The sequence below is a fragment of the Emydura macquarii genome, unplaced genomic scaffold (assembly GCF_026122565.2).
Source record: "Emydura macquarii macquarii isolate MOO-44397 ecotype Brisbane River unplaced genomic scaffold, CSIRO-AGI_Emac_v2 contig_3603, whole genome shotgun sequence".
Classification (NCBI taxonomy): domain Eukaryota; kingdom Metazoa; phylum Chordata; order Testudines; family Chelidae; genus Emydura; species Emydura macquarii.
This window is the reverse complement of record NW_027133740.1, coordinates 1980263-1998203: the sequence shown is the minus strand read 5'-3', so window position 1 is coordinate 1998203 and position 17941 is coordinate 1980263. Positions and strand designations below refer to the sequence as shown.

General features: G+C 42.0%; 1 long non-coding RNA gene across 2 annotated transcripts in view; it reads left to right on the top strand.

The window, feature by feature from the left end:
- Positions 1-17941, top strand: part of LOC137145652 (uncharacterized) — a 38455-nt gene that overhangs the window by 2113 nt on the left and 18401 nt on the right. Inside the window, exons 2-3 of one of the 2 annotated variants that reach the window (XR_010917702.1) lie at positions 7629-7785; positions 8253-8387. This is a non-coding gene — a long non-coding RNA (uncharacterized lncRNA). The remainder of the gene's footprint in view (positions 1-7628; positions 7786-8252; positions 8388-17941) is intronic. The other variant, XR_010917701.1, reaches the window with a different exon arrangement.

Here is a 17941-nt window from a genome sequence, read left to right as displayed (position 1 = left end):
CATGATAAAAGGACATGATCAGGAGTGCCAGGGAGAGAGCCTTGGTGTGTGTTCAGTGGAGAAACAGCAAGCGGGATTTATGAAGCCAAGCCCACAGCAGGCAGAAGTTGGTTTGAGTTTTTGCCTTTGTTTTGGGCTTATTAGGAGGTTTCAAGGGAAGGCCTTGAGAGTCCCAGCCCTGAGTGGATTTTACTCATAGACTGTAAGGCCAGAAAGGACCATCATGATCATCTAGTCTGACCTCCTGCACATCACAGGCCACAAAACCTCACCCACTCACTCCTGTAATAGGCACGTAAGTTCTGGCTGCATTATTGATGTCCTCAAGGGTGAACCTAGAGAGGCTGCTGTGGAGAAGGCCTGATAGGCTGAGCAGAAAGAAGCTCAGGGAGACCGCAACAAGGAACTGGATGAAGCCCCAGTCCTTGGTTATCGGGTCCTTTGGCAAGAACCTGGTGTAGCGGGAGGGCCTGGTTTCCCCTATTAGCCACTGAAGAAAGTTGTTTGAAGCCCCTGAGAAGGGGATAAGGATGACTGAAACTCTGGGAGAAAGGTGTGAGGGCCCACGGTTGGGGCCGAAGACCTAATATAGGGTCTTGAGCTTTGTTGGCTTGTTGTGATTCTGGAAGGGGTGGATGTAAATCATGACCTGACCAGAAGGCTAAGTCCTGAGAAGAGGTGAATCCCTGGAGGACCAGAACAGCTGTCATGGGGGAGTGCCAGATGGGGACGGAGCCGCTATACCAAGCCAAGCCATGAGGAGGTGCTCCAGTGGTGTCATTCCCTTCACTAGAGTCAAGATGCCCCTCCATGCCTGTGCAAGACATGTATACCATGGTAATCACTCACTTCAACTGCATGGTGAAGGGTCCACATAAGTGGACTCTGCACAGTCCTATGTGGTGGGTCACCAGAGGCTTCCCATGTTGGCACTCCTGGGGAAGCAGCAGACATGAGGTCACGGTGCCAATATATCATGCTCACACAGCCTGTCATAGCTGGTTACGTGGGTTTGAATCACTTGTTGTTGGGGCTAAGGATTTCTACCTATAGCCCTCCTGTCTTTCGGAGCATTTTCCTCAAAGCAAAGTTCTTTTACTTAGGGCTCTTTTTCTGAGGCTTTAGCCCTAGAAGTGAAAGGACTTATGAAACAGCATCCTTTCACCCCACCAGCACACAGCCTCTCAGAGGCATGGGAAAGCAGAGAACAGACTGGGGAAGCCCATATTGTAGCTATTAGCACAGCGACAGCAGCATGTGGATAACTAGAAGGCCTTCTCTCTGAGTGCCATTAAACCACTACCTTTTCATGAGAGGAGCACTGAATTCCTCCTCACCCAAATAAAACAGTGAGCCTTTTATTCATTTCATCATTATCTAGGGCTGCCACATTCAAATGATTCTCCAGCAGTCCCTTCATTTCAGAGTACATGTGCTGAGAAGGGATTGGAAGCCTTTTGATTAAGAATAAGAGGTGATGACACTTACAACCAGTGCACGGTTGTCATCATTACCAGGTACCCTCGGTTCCACGGAGCTCTCTCTCTAGGTTGCCTCTGATATAAAGCTACTGTACTCTGGGTCCTAATTGAATGGAACTATTCTATAAACACACAAACACACATTCCCTGAATCCCAAAAAGATCCCTAGGGAGGGAGGGATCGAAGGGGGAGGAGAGGAGAGACAGATGTGTCTAGTCCGTAGCAGACTGTATGTGAGAGAGACACTTCTTTGTTCCCTGCAGATCTGCTTGCCATCCACCAGAAAGTATCTCTTTCCCCCCCCCCTAGATGTCAAACGAGTGATCTGACCACCCACTTTTAATCCCGTGATTTTCTGCTTTTGGCCTGGATTACCATTCACCTAAAGCCACCGTTCTTGCTTAGCTCACCATAAATTAACACAAGACACCTAAGGGAAAACATCTACCCTTCTGACCTTATTTACTGTTCCTAGGTATGACGCTTTAACTCTCTGACTCTGTCGCGGTGACATCCTCTCGGTAACAACATGGGAAGGAAATTTGCGATCTATCCATCATCTGTTTCCTGAGATTTTATTCTCTTATACATCTTAAATCCATCCAGAGACTGCAGCTGGTGCAATGTTCAGGAGACTGTTTGTTAAGCAGGGTTTCATCAGTGCACTGCTGCTCCATAATCTTCACTGGCTGTCTTATTTTCCTGGTTTATTTTAAGGTGTCGGTTTTGACTTATATCCCTGATAGGCCTGGGACATATCTAGTTAAGAGATTTTCTCTATCCCCATACAGAGTTGTGGTCAGCAGAGGCACCATGCTAGAGCCTCATTGGTATAAAAGACAAGGGGGCTTTTGGCAGGATATTCCCCATTTAGAGCTCTGCTCCTTTTGGAATTTACTCCCTTCCTCTCTGGTTGTAATAGCCTTGAGTTTAACCCTTTGTTGTCCCTGGCTTGTTTGAGGGAAGGTCTCCCTTAGCTGGGGAGACCTGAGGTTTTTAAAGAGATTGTCAAGAGTGCCTATATCTTAGAATAAAGACTTTGTTGGAAAAGGCATACCTCGCAGGAGTCAGGAAGAAATTGTTCCTACAGGAATGACAATTAGCATTTGATTAGATACACTGATGTCTTTCTCCTTCTGTTCAAAGGGCAGTGCTTTTGGAACAGGAGGTTCTGAGTTCTGCCCTTGGGGTCAAGATGTACAACCTATTGGCAAGTGTGATGTTCCTAAAGGGGCCCAGACATGTTACAGTAGCTCACTGGATCAAGCACTGGACTGGAAGTTAGGAGGTCTGTGTTCAATTCCCTGCTCTCCCACAGACCTGCTGGGTGACCTTGGGAAAGTCATTTTCATTCTCCATGCCTCAGTTTTTCTGTCTGTAAAATGGAGATAATGATACTTGCCTCCCTTGTAAAGCTCTCTATGATCTAAAGATGAAAAGTGGTATACAAGATGTAGGTGTTGTTTTATTACTACATTTGACTTGTGTATCTTGTTAAGAAATATAATTATGCAAAATGCCTCAAGCTTTAAAAAAAATGTTTTTTCTTTTTCCTTTTTTTTCTTTTTTTAACAGACCCCATCACTTTTGTCATCCTGATGTGAACTACTGTGTCTCTGAAAGCCATGGCTGTATGCATGGGGGTGTCTTGGTTTTGATTTAGTATATCTGCAACCTGCAATCTTAGTGCAACAGGATTTGCCAATCAAGCATGGCAGGAGAACAAACGGACAAATAAGATGCACATTCCTTTACATGCTCTCCGTCAAAAAGTGACCCTAAATATCCTTTTGCATCTCATCTGCTTCCTGTTGGTCTCCTGTCATTAGGCCTCCAGGCCCACAGCCATCAACAGTTTGCTAACATGACCCCCAAAAAAAGCTTCACACTCCAAGCAATCTTGGCAGCTAAACCCCATTCCAAATGTGTTTTCTTAAGCATCACTGAGATTTTTTTTTTCTTTCCCTGTCTTTATTTTTCAAGTCCAGACTTGATTACTAACTAGGTGGGGGCTTCTGCGGTTGTGCTTGTCATGCTCCATGTCTTCTTTGTTTGACAATGTGTGCAGAGTAGTAGTCACCCTCTCCTCTTACTGGATGAAACGCACTGGGATGAAGAGTCCTAATTGCCATCTGATGCCCCACTGAGTGTCAGAGTACATGGGGTATGCGTCCTGCTCTTTAGTTTGGGTCATTTGAAATGATAGATGCTGGAGGACGGCAGATTAGCTTCTGTTGAAATCCTAGAGGCTGCCTATGTAGGTAAATGTCATCCAGTGCTCAGCAAATGCATTCAACTGAAATCAACAAGCCCTTGGATTTCAGACCTAAGTGACCACTAGAAGCCCTGACAGCTTCTGCCCATGGAATAAACATTTTAACCTAATGGCACTTTCTGTAGCATGCACTCTCCCATCACTCCCTATCTCCTCTCCTATTTATAACATCCCAAACTCTACCCAGCCCACAAATACATTAACCTCCATTGTAAGTGTCTTCATAATATAATTGCTTAACTTAACATTGATCAGAAGTCAGAGGGAGAGTTGGGTGAATAAGTTGAATTCAGGCTCAGTGGCAGCTCTGAAAAATTTAAAAAAAAAAAAATTTTCAGGTCAAACAAAATCTAAAATTTTTCAGAATTTTTGGTGAATCCAAAAGGTCTGGGTTTGGGTTTCAAAGCTATTCCAGAATGGGGTTTTGAATCTAGGTCTCCCACATCCCAGGTGATTGGTCTAACCACAGGGGTAAAGGCTGCAAAAAGAGACTGTGGTGGCACCACCACAGCCACCTTCCTCTTGCAAATGGCTGAAATTACTTGTCAGATTTGAAAATAGTTTCAAGTTGATCAAAACTGCATTTTTTTTTCTTTAGTGAATAAACTATTCCTCTGAAAAAACTTCACCCAGCTCTAGTCAGGGCTGCTATTTGACTCAGTCGGGTCACACGACCTTACTGTTTCTCTTGTACGCAGCTTGGGTTATAAACTGTGGGATACTGATGGGGGGAGATGGAGGACGTGGATATTTCTTCTACTTATTGCACTGTTGGGTAACTTGTCTGAGAGTTTTACCCTAAAGAGTCTCTTAGGGGCAGTGTGGTCAACTGTACAGTGAACTTGGCTCTGCAATGGACCGGCTGTGTGAGCTTGGACAAATCACTTCCTAGCTCTGATTTTTCCCTTCAATCCATTGTGTCCTGTCTATTTAGTTTATAAGCAATTGGGGGAAGGAACTGTCTCTCACTATGTTTGGGACTCCATTATGCAAGGCACTGTACAATCTTAATTAGGGCCTCACCCTCAAAGCACTACTGTAATAATAATTTAACATAACTGTTAATAGTACGGAATAACTGCACCATTGTTCTTTATTTGTTTAACTGTAAAATCCGTACAACAAAAAGGCTAAGGGAAACAAACATTCTGATTAGACTCATAATGACTGATGAGGTGGTGAGAATGGAGAATTATTTTTTCCTATTTTTGTCTCTAGACCTCTCTCACCACATTTCACTCTATGCTAAGGGTGACATTCCTGTGTCTCATAACTTGGAGAGCCAGCTCTGCAATGTGGAGTGTGTCTGTTGGAAATTAAGAAGCATTTGACTTTGAGATTAAAATAAATAAACAGAGGTTGCACTGCTCTGCTGCTGCGTCTGTTCCACCCTCACACAGAAATGCCAGTGCGCACTGTGGGGCTGCATCACTGTGGTGAGGTTGGATGCTGTGATCAACCATATGCAGATGAAATGATTCTTTTATCTGTAACTCTGGGTGGCATTGCTTCAGGAGCTGAAAAAAATCCAGGAGGGGCCAAAGCAAATGTTTTCAGTGCTGAACGCTCAGGCTAGCAGAGGTCAAATGGCTTGTCGAGCCAGTCCTGCATTTTTGGTGCACACAAAACTCATATTTGCAAGCCTGTGTCAATGGAAGCCTCTGGATGCAGGCTATGGCTGTGCCTGAGTTTCAAAAGTCAGCTTTGTTGTCTTCTAAAATGGGATGCTACTGGCTCATAGAGCTCAATCCAACTCCCAGTGGTTTCAGTAGGAGTCTCTCTATTGATTTCAGTGGGAGTTGGATCAGGACCTTAATGAGAATATCAAGTGGGTTGTAGGAGGGGGACAAAGAAAGGAAATGAGAATGGAGCAAAGCTGAAATAAGAGTTGGTGTCTGAGCAGACCAAGAGAAAGAAATGAAGATAGATGGCTTACTTAGATTGGAAGGTCTTTGGGGCAGGGGCCATCTTTTTCTACTGTGTTTGCACAGGGCCTAGCACAGTAGGGCTCCGGTCCATGACGGGGGCTCCTTGGTAATACCAGAATATAAATAATGGGCCTGAGCTGCAAAGCTCAGATCTCATTTTTCCCAGGGTAGAGATCTAGGGTTTAGGTTGGGTGCTGACGTCTAATTAAGGAGCTCAGTCTCCAGCTCTTCATACCATATGTAGAAAAGGGTGTTATATGGGAGAGAGCAAAGCAGACTTGGGGAGAAGGAAAAGAAAACAGTGACTGAAGTACACTAAAAAGTGGAGCAGGGCAGAAAATGCCCTTCCCATCCCATGAAAATTTGAGGTTTCAGAATTTTTTTTTCTGTGACAGATTCAGATGAAAAAAATAGTTTTTTTCCTCCCTCTTCTTTGCATACTCAGCCAGCAACCCTTTCATTTCAGCTTCATCCAACTCTTCAGTCTCGAAGAGAATTGATTTCAAGTGTACACACATACACACACACACACTACAGAAAAAAAAAGTTCTTTAACATAATACCAGGCTTTAGATGGCTACTTTCCCAAAAGCAGCTGTTGTGAGCTTTGTTTCAGGTACACGGCAGAAATAAAAATGCACAGAAAAGGTCAATTCATCCCTGGGGAGTGGCACTGAAGTTACAATAGGGATGAATTTGGCCCAGATCATTTTTACTGAGCTGTATTGTAACTGAAGGTTTCTACCTGCAGTACTGCCAACTCTTGAGGCTGTATATCGCAAACATCCAAAAGTATATGGATCAGGTCCTTAGAAACATTTTAAAATGAAAAGTCCTTTTAAAAAAGGTTTAAATGGGACACTTGAACAATTTTGAAATGTTTTTCAAATTATTTTGAGTTGAGAAATTGACCCTTTTCCACAAACAATTTTGGTTTTGACATATTGAGAAAGCAAAACATTTTTTTGTTGAAAAAATGCCAAATTCCTGACCGCTCTACATGTCTCTCATGTTGAGAGATGTCATTCAACATAGTGAACTACGCTCCACACAGATTTGGTGTCCCCTTCCTTCTTAATGCTTGAAAATCATTTACATTAGAAATAGACTCAAGAAACTAGAGGTACAAAATGTTGCTTTCACTAAAGAAATGAGTCCCATGATTCTTAAAGTTTCCATGGATGATTGTTCAGTGTTTCTCATATTGGATTTTTGTCATGCATGATCTCCCACATCTGAGCCTCAGCAGGATGAGGGGAGCACATAGGAATAAGCAACAGGAATCACAATTTAATAAACCCAGTGTTGTAGAGATTGTAATTTTAAAACACTTTGTCCCAGCTAACTAATGCTTATAGCTGGAATACAAAGACAAGAGTTTATACCTGGCTGGAAGTATATATTGACCTGTTTTGTAGCCATCAACCAACTGATCTCCTATGCAAAGAAAAATGCCAACTCCTATACAAACACTTATTTTTAAGGTTTTCACGGGCAGAAAGTTACTATCAACACAGAAGAACCCTTCTCTTTACTCCCCAGCTGGATGCCATCATTCAATACACTGAGCATACACAGTGCATTGTCTGTTTCCATAGATTCTGCTTTTTCGAAGTGGCCATAGGGGATCAAGGAGTGAAGATGAAATAGAAGGCTAAAAGTCATGTTCTGCTGTGCCATAGCATGCAAATGGTGATGGTAGCTCCAAAGCCTGCAGAATTTCTATAGCCATTGTTTCCAGCAAATCATGAGATTGGGTTAAAAATCATGAGGGTTTTTGTTTTGTTTTGTTTTTAAGTTACATTTGATGGTTTTTTTTTCTTTGCTTTCTGGTTTTCAAACATTTGGGGTTTAAATAGGTCACATTTACAACTTTCCCTCTGTAACCCTGAGAGCTAAGAATGGTTTGTTAGTGTTTTTAATGAAAGCTGCCATTCTTGCAGATTCACATAACTCCAGGACCTGAAGCTTCAGGAGAACAACCAAATATCACAAAACCTGCAATAAAATCTCTAGAGGTGGCAACACTGGGAAGTGCAACCCTTCAGCTGTAACACACCTCAGTAAAAATGCTCTGGGCCAATTCATCCCGAGTATAAGGTCAGTGGTGTTACCCCAGGGATGAAGTGAGCCTCATTTGCCTTTTCTGTGCATCTTTGACTTCTGTGATCAGTCTGGTGCTGCTTATGCACCTGAAAGAATGTTCCCAACAGCTGCTTTTGGGAAAGTAGCCATCTAAAGACTGGTATTATGTTGGAGAATTTTCTTTTCTGTAGTTTGTGTTTCCAGTTGAAAGCAATTCTCCAAGTCTTGAAAAGGATATAATTATTTGCTTTTACAATTAAATCCATATAAGGGGCTAGGTATTGTTGCATGCTCCTTGAAAACATGCTCTCTCTCTTGATGACTGTGATATTATTAATCAGTTAATTATCATCACTGGATTAAAATAAAATGCCCAAGTAAACAAACAAACGCCTTTTCTCTAAGGAATGTATTTGAACTCTTTTGCTTTTTTGTTTCGGTTGGGGTTGGTGGTGGCGGTGGTTGTTTTTTGGTTCTTATAGACGTGGTGCATGTCTCTACACAACTGCAGAGCTCCTCCAAATGACAAACACGTGTGCATGCCTACAGCTCTGAGATTGTGCAGGCCTCCTGAAGGTTGATGCTTTTGTAACAATTCCATCAGACTTCACCACAAGGTATTTGTCTGTCAGCAATGGCCAGCTAAGTGATTAGCTGACACAGCTACTCACTATATGAGTCATTGGCAGAACAGACAGGTTCAAAAATACAAGACATTAGTATCAAACTTTCCTGCATGGCTTGCCTACTTCATTAAGCTTTAAAGTCGGTTGTCTTGTGCAGGCAAAATAATACATATTGGCACTTAAAAATAAGCTGTTTTTAAAATGGCAAACTGACCCACTGCATGGAGAGAAATGAATTTTTCAGGGGGGTGGAGGGTTTGGCCTTCATTAAGAGTAGTCTGTATTTCCTAGCTGTGTGCAGGGTGGAAAAGCACCCCCGTTCTCCATTCTGAGTACCAAATTTATTTATCTGAACTAAAATTCTGCCCCATGAACTGCATTATGTTTCTTGACAATTCTGGCCTTAACTTTTGCGTATCCTATTTATACAGCAGTTCTATTAAAACACACACCAGCATCCCCCTTCTTTTAACTGCATACATGAAATTAGTCTTAAGAAACAGATCCAATATTCTCATTTTTAGAAAGTGTCAATAACTAACACTAAATTTTAACATGAGATTTTTATCATTTTAATCTTCCCACCCGTACCCCCCAAATGCTCTTCAATCAAGCGGAGTTCTCACTGAGTGTAGGACTGAGAAATATTGGTGACACAAGACACAGTTGGCATTTTAGCCCTTGAGATAAAGAATAGGTATAAATAAGTGTTCTGATTGATTGTATACCAGAGTACAAATACCAGAAACTACCATAAGAAGCAGGTAATAAACGAATTCCCTATGGAATAAAAAAAACCTATGGTATAAGAGGGGAAAGATCTGAAATCAAACTGATGGATGGAAAGATGGACAGCCAGTTTTCATTATGACAGCAAGGAGAAAGCAGATTTGCTTTTCTATTAAAGCTGCATTTCATACTTAAGTGGGAAGGTTAAAAGTTGCCAGGCATTTAAAGTTTAATTTTCTTGAGAATTACCCTAATGCTATTCAACATCAAAGTTTCATAAGGGCCTGGTTTCTTGCATTGCCTCCTCTGCATTCATATATGTGAATTTCTCTTGAAGTGGTAATGGCTGGTGATGAAAGCTAAGGAATGGACTCGAGGTGATCCTGCTGGCCAAAAAAGTTGCACAGATGGAGGAAGTTAAAGAGCAGTTTTCATGAAATATAAAAGAGGCAAGCGTGATTGAAAGTCGCGGGATATATTTAGACGGAACAGGATCATATCCTAGTGCCTAGTTTCCATGGTGTCAAAGTCTTAGCTAAATCCTTATATCATAAAAAAAAAAAAACAGACAGAAACATTCTCTCTTAAATTTCGATTATGTGTCAGAAGGGCAGTAGGATTTGAAGATCTTGTCAACAGACAAAACAGCAGAGCATTATCCTTTTGTGTAGGATTCAGCACAAAAAAGATACTGCTCGGTTGACCACAAATAGAAATGCCAAGCCACAGAAGCCAAAGAATAAACTGTACAGCATGTGCAAAGGACTTTAAATAACTTACACGGGGCTTAAACTACCCAAAAAATGCGTTCTGTTAACATTAAGGGTTTGACTTCAGCCTTTAAGGGGAAAACAATTCAGAGTTTAAAGACGAAATGTCTGTCCTGTTGTGCTGTTGTGTAGCAGCCCATAGGCTGGCTTGTTTGCTATTGCACTAGAGGCATTTGTGAAAATAATTCTTACTGGCAAACCATATTTTTCACTGGTTGTGCAGAAAAACATTTTTTTCATCAGCTTTTTTTCTACTCAGAACAGCAAATAAGCACTGGTAAAAAACACAATTTTGGGTGGTGGTTTTTCCAAGGAGAAAACGGCACTATCTCTTTGCAAAAGTGGTGAAATTTTACCGAGGGCCAAACTGGCGAACATCAGAACAATAGCTCTGACTCCGCAAATGCATATGCACATGCTCAGCTGTAATACGCCAGCTGTGGGGCTGCTCACTCCATAATGTTAAGCACGTGCATAGATGTTTTCAGGATTGAGGACGATGATGATAATAATAATACATGGTTGGGGCTCAAGCCAACTATTACTGCAATCAATGGGAGCAAGATTATACCCTGCCTCTGGGAAATGACAGGTGATGCTTAAACTGAACAAAACTCATTCTTGGTTCAAATTCCTATACAACAGGCACATACTTGTATGGTTTTAGCATTTTTTATCCAAGATGTTGCAAGTGAGGTACGGAGCCGGTTAAGTGACTTGCCCATTGTCGGACAGTGAGTGGTGGAAGAGCTGGGAAAAGGCTCCATAAGTAGTAACTCCTGGTCCTTTTATCTAATCGCTACATCACCCTGCTGACCTGTCTACATCATGGGGGAAAGAGGTAGCCAACTAAGATGTAACTTTAAAAAAAAAAAAAAAAAAGACATCTTTTGAGTACATCTCCAAAAAAGAAACCTCCAACTAACTCAAACTACACGCTTCCTGTATACAGCTGGCCATGTTTTTCCCATGGTTACATTATAATTGCAAATGAGGGCAGAATTTGCCTTTATGCATTTCTCCAATACTTCTTTAAAGGCCCTGATTCTGCACTTCACTGCTCATGGGAACAGGCAATGTCTCGCACTGATCTGATTGCAAGATGGGTGCCTTAACGTGCTCAAACCAAGTTGGATTTTAATTTGTATTAAAAGGGAAAAAAGTAAAACCGCAACTCAAACTCCCTCTCAGGCTGGATCCTCGCATGCCACATTTCAGACCTTATGTGTATTTAAATTTTTACTGCCAGGCTATAAACCCTTGCAAAAATCTTATAATGGAAATGCTGACAGGCCCTTAACTACAGCAGCGCTAGCGGTCGCAGCTATAATAAAGATATTGCATGTTATCAATAATCCTCTTTTTGGCTGAATCCCTGTATTTCTAAAGAGAAAGGGCTTACTGACTTGGCAAATCTATTTTACAAACTTTGTCTTGGCGAAAGAAGAACCCTATTGACAATGCAACAGAGATCTGGGAAGGCACCACAGCCTGCCTGGTTGCGAGATAGCAGGGAGCTGAGAGTCAAAACGGAGCACTTCTGTTTTATCACTGTCCTCTAGAAGTGGAGGGGGAGGGAAAAACCACTTTTCTCTGAGTCAGGTGAGTTATATAAAGCTTGAGTAAACTGTTGCTCAGGGCCAGTGGATGGCTTTGACATGGAAAGAGACTTTATATGGTGCTTGCCACTGGGCAAAGTCCTTCTAATTGGTTGGCAGCGGTGTGTGTTTGTTTTCATAATATAAATAAATATACTGATTTTTCTGTGGCAAAGAGAAACAGGATAGTCCATCCTGGACCAAAATGGAATATGCTAATACTTCTATTTAAATAACAATACATATAGGAAACGCTGGCAGAAACGGATGAGATCTCAAGGATGATTCTTTTTTTATTCATAATTTTTTTTCCAGTAGGAGTTATTTTAAAAAGGTATATTTTTAGTTTGGATACATAGTGGATTTCACATCCATTACATTATGTCTCATGCTTCACTTACTATACCCTGAGCTTGCTCAAAAGATCGAAATACTCAGTAAAATCTCCTACGGTGAGGACAATGGATCTGATTCATCAAAGGGAAAAAATGGGTACAGTTGTGGTCTGGTTCTCCACTGCTGTACTCCACTATATATACCATTTACACTGGTAAAACTCCATTGGAACTCCCTTGGGTGTGGGGTTTTGATCTGTTTGCGGATTGTATCAAATCAAGATGGCGGTCCTATTTGCTATTCACCCCTAGCTGAATAGTAACAAATAATGGTTGAATTTCCATATGGACAGTAAATGGCATCTTTTCCTCCGTATAATAGAACTGAATGGCTCTTTATTAAATGTCTATTTTCCTGTTACGCCATTTTTCCTCTCTCTCGGGACTATGCATGTGGATGGATTTTAAAGCTACAGGCACGAGCGTTCACTTTCACCGTTATTTTTTATTTCCTTGCTTTTGTGGGTTTGTGTCCGGTAGGGTGTGGGGATAGCAGCCCTAGATGCATCACAACAAATTCTTTGTGTATTTAATATATGGAGACAAGATTGTCAAGTGTTCAGTATTAGCCTAACAATGTTTTGCCATTGCTTTCAATGGCAGCTGAGTTAGGCTGTTGCTGGATGCTTTGGAAAATCCCACCCATAATGTATATGGTTCTCCTCTATTGCACTACTGAGAAACTTCCCTCTCGTTTTACCCTGAGGCTAAAGCTTACACGAAGCAGAACAGCAAGGATCACATTCTGCCCTGGGCTGACCATGTGGAACCAAAGGGGTCATAATGAGCTCCTGATTCAGACACGCAGCATGGTCTATGACAGGGCTCCTAGGTGCTACAGTAATACAAATAAGAATAATAGGTAGCTTATGTGAACACCACACCGTTTAAGTAGCATGTGAGTTTCATAAAGGACTGAGTTTGACTCCTAATATGAACGATGGCCCCTTCTGTATATTATAGTCCGTGTACGTATGACATCCTTGCTATAGGTCTGATCTAACTCCCATGGATGTTAAAACTAGACTTGATTTAAATAGAGCTGGATCAAGGTCTATGTATGATACACAAAATAGATATGTCCTTCCCCCAAGGGCTCATTGGGGTAGCTGAAGGAGTATCTAACAGCAGGATTTGAGTCTCACTTTCAGTGGCATGATCCAGAAATATTTCTTAATGGCTTTGTAGAGAATATCTTCTAGGAACTGAGAAGTACGGAGGGAATAACAGGAGTGGGAAAACTACTTTGGGACCAGTAAAAAGTGGCTGGAAATGTGCATACGAACTGAATCCAAATCCTTCCTAGAGGCTGTGAAGAAGGCAGTTAACTTTTTTAAATTTGTATTTCACTCGCTTCCTACTGCAACATTTCCTAGTCCGTGGGACGGCAAGCGGAGGTACCCAAAAATTGTGAGGGAGGTGACCATTGCAGTATTTCTCATGCAACCAAGGAAGTACTGGAAGTCTCATTAGAGAGCTTGTTATAAGGACAATGCTCTGCCTGCTGCTTCTGCTAATGGAGCATAGCTTCCAATAGTCCAGCTGAGTCCACACAGCCCTAGGTTTGGAACATCATTCGAGGTAACTGAAGCCCTGAACAATATCTCCAGGCTGTGGCAGTGGGATGGCTCCTCACTTTGTCTTCTACCCTCACCCAGCACTGCAAAATGTCCTTCCCCCAAGCATGTAGGGAAGAGCATGACCCAAAGTGTTTAAACTCTGACATCGCTCACATTCTTTATGTGAGATGACCTTTGACTGCTGAGAACTGGGGGCTTTCTCCACAGGCGTTGTATAGCTGAGACCTCAGAGTCTAGTATATTCCCCTTTTGAGTTTTGAAGACTGAGACTATAATTAGGAGGTGCCTTTGATGTAATCAACGAATGCCTTCTCTCCCAGAAGACACAAGTCGGTTCTGGGTAGTGAGAGATCAGCAGTGAAAATTGTGAGACACCAGCTGTTCTAGAACTGGAAATTCTGCACTGGTAAACCAATAGCAATTGAAAATACCAGCACAATTTCTGAATTCTTTGCAATGCTCTCAAATGTAACTGACAATACAGCACTAACTGAGGAATGGATCACTTGACACACACAAGCCAGTCTTCCCAAAATCCCCATTACAGAAATCACTGTTGTTATTTTGGGGGAAGCAGGAAGTGTGGGAGATCTTTCCAAAGTAGATCAGGATTTCAAAGGGCAAGTTATAAACCCTCTTTGCTCTTTATGCACTTATAAGGATTTAGGAGAGGGGAAGGGGAGTGGGGTAAACGTGCAAGCACTGGGAAGAATTAATAAAACAACTAACTAAACCATACTTCCAGGATGTACTTTTACCCAATTCTTTCCTCTCATCTTTGATTCATTATAATTACACACTTAATCTCTGCCAGAGCCTTTTTATTGTATTTTTAGACAGTACCAATAGATGGCTCTTATTCATGTTTAACTCAAACAAATCTATTTCATTTAGCTCCAGGGCACTGAAAATATTGCACCATCTGTTTAACACAACCTAGTCAGAGAAAAACTTTCTAGATGTTTAGATCAATCCATATGTACTTAATGGATTAAACCATCTATCTATATGTAAACCCTTCTTCACTAACTATATATATTTTACACACACACACTCCTTGCTCCATAAGTTTTACCACACAATTCTAACACTGCAAAATGTATCTACATTATTGTTTTTCATTTTAAACGTTTGAAATCCACTGTGCCTTGTTTTCTTTTTCCCCATGGGGACTAAGTTATTTGTTTCCACATACACATTTTAAATCTATGTAAGGGTGTCTAAGTACCCTGGTAATGATTGAGTACTTGGGAAATATGTGTGGTGGTGGTCAGTGTGTGTGTGTGGGGGGGTATATACGGTGGGTATGTAAAATAGAGGGCTGCCTCATCATTAAAATGGATGCTAGCAATATCATCCTTAAAAGAAACTTCTTCCTCAAAGGGTTAAAAGGCTCAGAGCAATAAAATATTCATCACTGACAGTTTTAAGAAGGTAAAAGCATTTCCCAGGAGGCATCTTGTGGTGCTGTAGTCTTGCCTTATGCACAGTTTCCTATCTCTCACTTCCTTCCTCATTAGGTTGGTGTTGGGATAAAAGAGTAGAATGGGTCAGAAGGTCCCGTTCCAAGTAATTAGAGAGTTGCTTCTTTTATCTAAGTGTACCTTGTTAAAGTATATCAGTGTCAGCCAGGTTAATTGGAACTTTAATACATAATTGATGTTAATTTATGGCCCTTTTTGTTCCAGGATGCTCATGTGGACCCTACACTCAGGATACAGTTTTCTTGTTATTAATTATATACAGAAAACCAATATCCCCATGGGAAGAAACCAATGTCGCCCACAACTTATAAACGATCCAGCATATTCATTATAGTTACGTGGATCTTCTGCACCTAAACCTGAGCTGCCTGGTTTATTGGTATTTCATGATTTATAAAAGCATCTATTCAGTGTCCGTATATTTCTCCTCTGGCCAGTTAACTCCACTGAGTTCAGTGGGCCTACTCTCAGTTTCCAGCATGGTAAGTAGGAGGAATGAAATAGGACTCCAACACGGTGGATTGTTCGGTTAGTCTCACACATACACAGTCTATTTTCTCCCTGAATTTACAATCATCCATTTGGCAGCAAGAACACCTTGAAAATCAATGAAATAGTGCCACACAAATTTAAACAAGCAGTCCATTTAAAGATCAAACCTAAGACCTTCAATTAATCTCTCTACCAGTCAATACACTGTATCAATTCACTAATACCAGCCAATGACCATCTTCAGCTATAGGCCACAAGAAGACAAGTAAAACAATTAGACTTCAACTTCCCTGTATTTTTTTCCCCTCCAGGCCCCAATTTGTTCTGTTTCTGTCTTGCTTGTTTGGGGAATTGCACAGTGAGTGGCTTAAAACCCAACTGGCTCTGGTTTCTTGTTCCATTTCAGAGTGGAGCAGTTTCAGGTTGATGGCTTTGTCTAGACTCAAAGGCTCCTTCATGCAAACTTGCTCAGCAAGAGAAGCACAAATACAGCCTTTAAATACCTACAAACACGAGGCCATATGCTACCTTTCTGAAATCCCACTAGAGGGGGAAATGCTTAGGGAAAGGTTGAACTTATTGCATCTCTTTGTGAACTGGAGTTTGGAGCCCCCGAGAAGGGAATCGCAGGTTCGAAGAGAATCACTGAAACTCTACAGATCCACTAGACCTAAGGGATGGCTGTAGACTCAGCCTTGTGATTTCCAGTGCATCCATAAAGACCACCCGGACCCTCTGTAGGGAGCCCTTTTCCCTGGCAGGAGCCATGCTGCTATTGGTTCACCTTGCTGCATGTACACTTCTTTCTACCCCCAATATGAACAGACGATGCAAAAAGGGAGTTGGTGCTGGTCTGTCCAATATCCCCTCCCATATAGGTATCTTCATAGAAATCTGCCTGTGTATGAGGAGCACATGCTGTCTAGAATGGCTGCTTCCCTTTCTCTCTATTCCCATAGCCCATCACTCTAGGCCAAAACACATCATTCCCCAGCCTCAGTATATACAGCCTCCTAGTGGAGGGGGTGCATTTTATAGAGCCATGCTTTACCCTTCTCCCAATTTATCCATGTTTGGGCAGACTTTATCCTCCATTTTGATTCCCCTCTACACCAAAGAATGCATGAGGAACATGATACTTTCAGAGTACTGTGCCCTCAAACTGATGGGGATGTACCGAATAATACCTTGAACACTTGTTGTTCCAGGCGTGGTGGCCGTTTATTGATACTGCTGAAGTTCACCTTCTCCTGGATGCTGCCAGGTTTCAGACTGGAGAGAGACTCGCTAACCCTGTACAACTGGTTTTCCCCTTTAATTTGTATCTTGACTCATTGGAAAACCAGATGTGACATAACCTAACACGCCTGTTATGGCTCATGCTGGAACATGACACAAAACATGATGTGTCAAGTTTCTTTTGAAACTCTCTCAGATCAGGTGTCGGCCAAAAAGAGGTCATTTTAATGATCAGATGATTAATTAATTAGATAGTTAATTGTCAGACAGATGAACCCGAAGATTATGTAGCACTCTCCCTGTATGTCTGTGATAGAAAAATTCAGATTTTTTTTTTAAGCTGAATGAATAGAAAAAAACTGCTCAGAGTTTTTTGAACATCCATGTTGCTGATTTAATGGTTTGAATTAAAGCCTTTTGTGTGAGGTTCGTGTAATATTTCTTAGGTATTATTGCATCTTATTGCAAGCGGAACTATTGCAAGAGCTGGTTGACCAGTGACCCCCAAAAAATTGATCATTTTGCAAGTCGGAAATTGCATCTTGGTTCAGATATGTTCACGCCCCTTTTATTGCTCATGTTCGTGCTGAGCAGCTTTTATCTGTACGAATGCATGGGGAGGAGCATGGGTTTGTGTGGATAGACGTGTTTTCATGAGAACGAGGGCATTTGTGGCAGAAGTACTTGCCCCGTTATCCCACCTGGATTCTCTTTGTGGGCCTGGAAGTGAGGTAGGTAGGAGGCATTTAAAACCAATAATTCTGATGAAAATGCAGCGCTGATCAAAGAAAGGAAGAGATGGAGCTAAGAAGGCGGATGTTGCGGGAACAAAAGGAAAAGTCCGTTGCTTAGTTACATTTTGGGCTCTAGCCCGGAGCATGCAGTAAAGTGTTCCAAGTGTGGCCAGAAATTGAGGCAAGGAGATCAGTGTCCTGGGACAACTGCCATTTGGGCCCACCTCTATGTATGGCACAAGAGTAGGTGTATGGTTGTGCAGCCGCAGAATCACGAGTGGGAGGACGGTCAGGGAAGCTTGGAGGCCAGCAAGCAGCTCCAGACAGGAAAGGGGAGGCTCCTCAGCTGGAGGAATATCAGCCAGGAGAACCCTAGCAGCTGCAATGTGGTAGGGTGGGCCTGGCACTAAGGCAATTAAACAAAGATAAGGGAGCGAGCTACAGAAAACAGGTCTGCACATGTAATTGCTGGGTCAGTGACCATGGAGAGGAGGGCAGAGGAGATCAGTGGATGCTCTACCCTC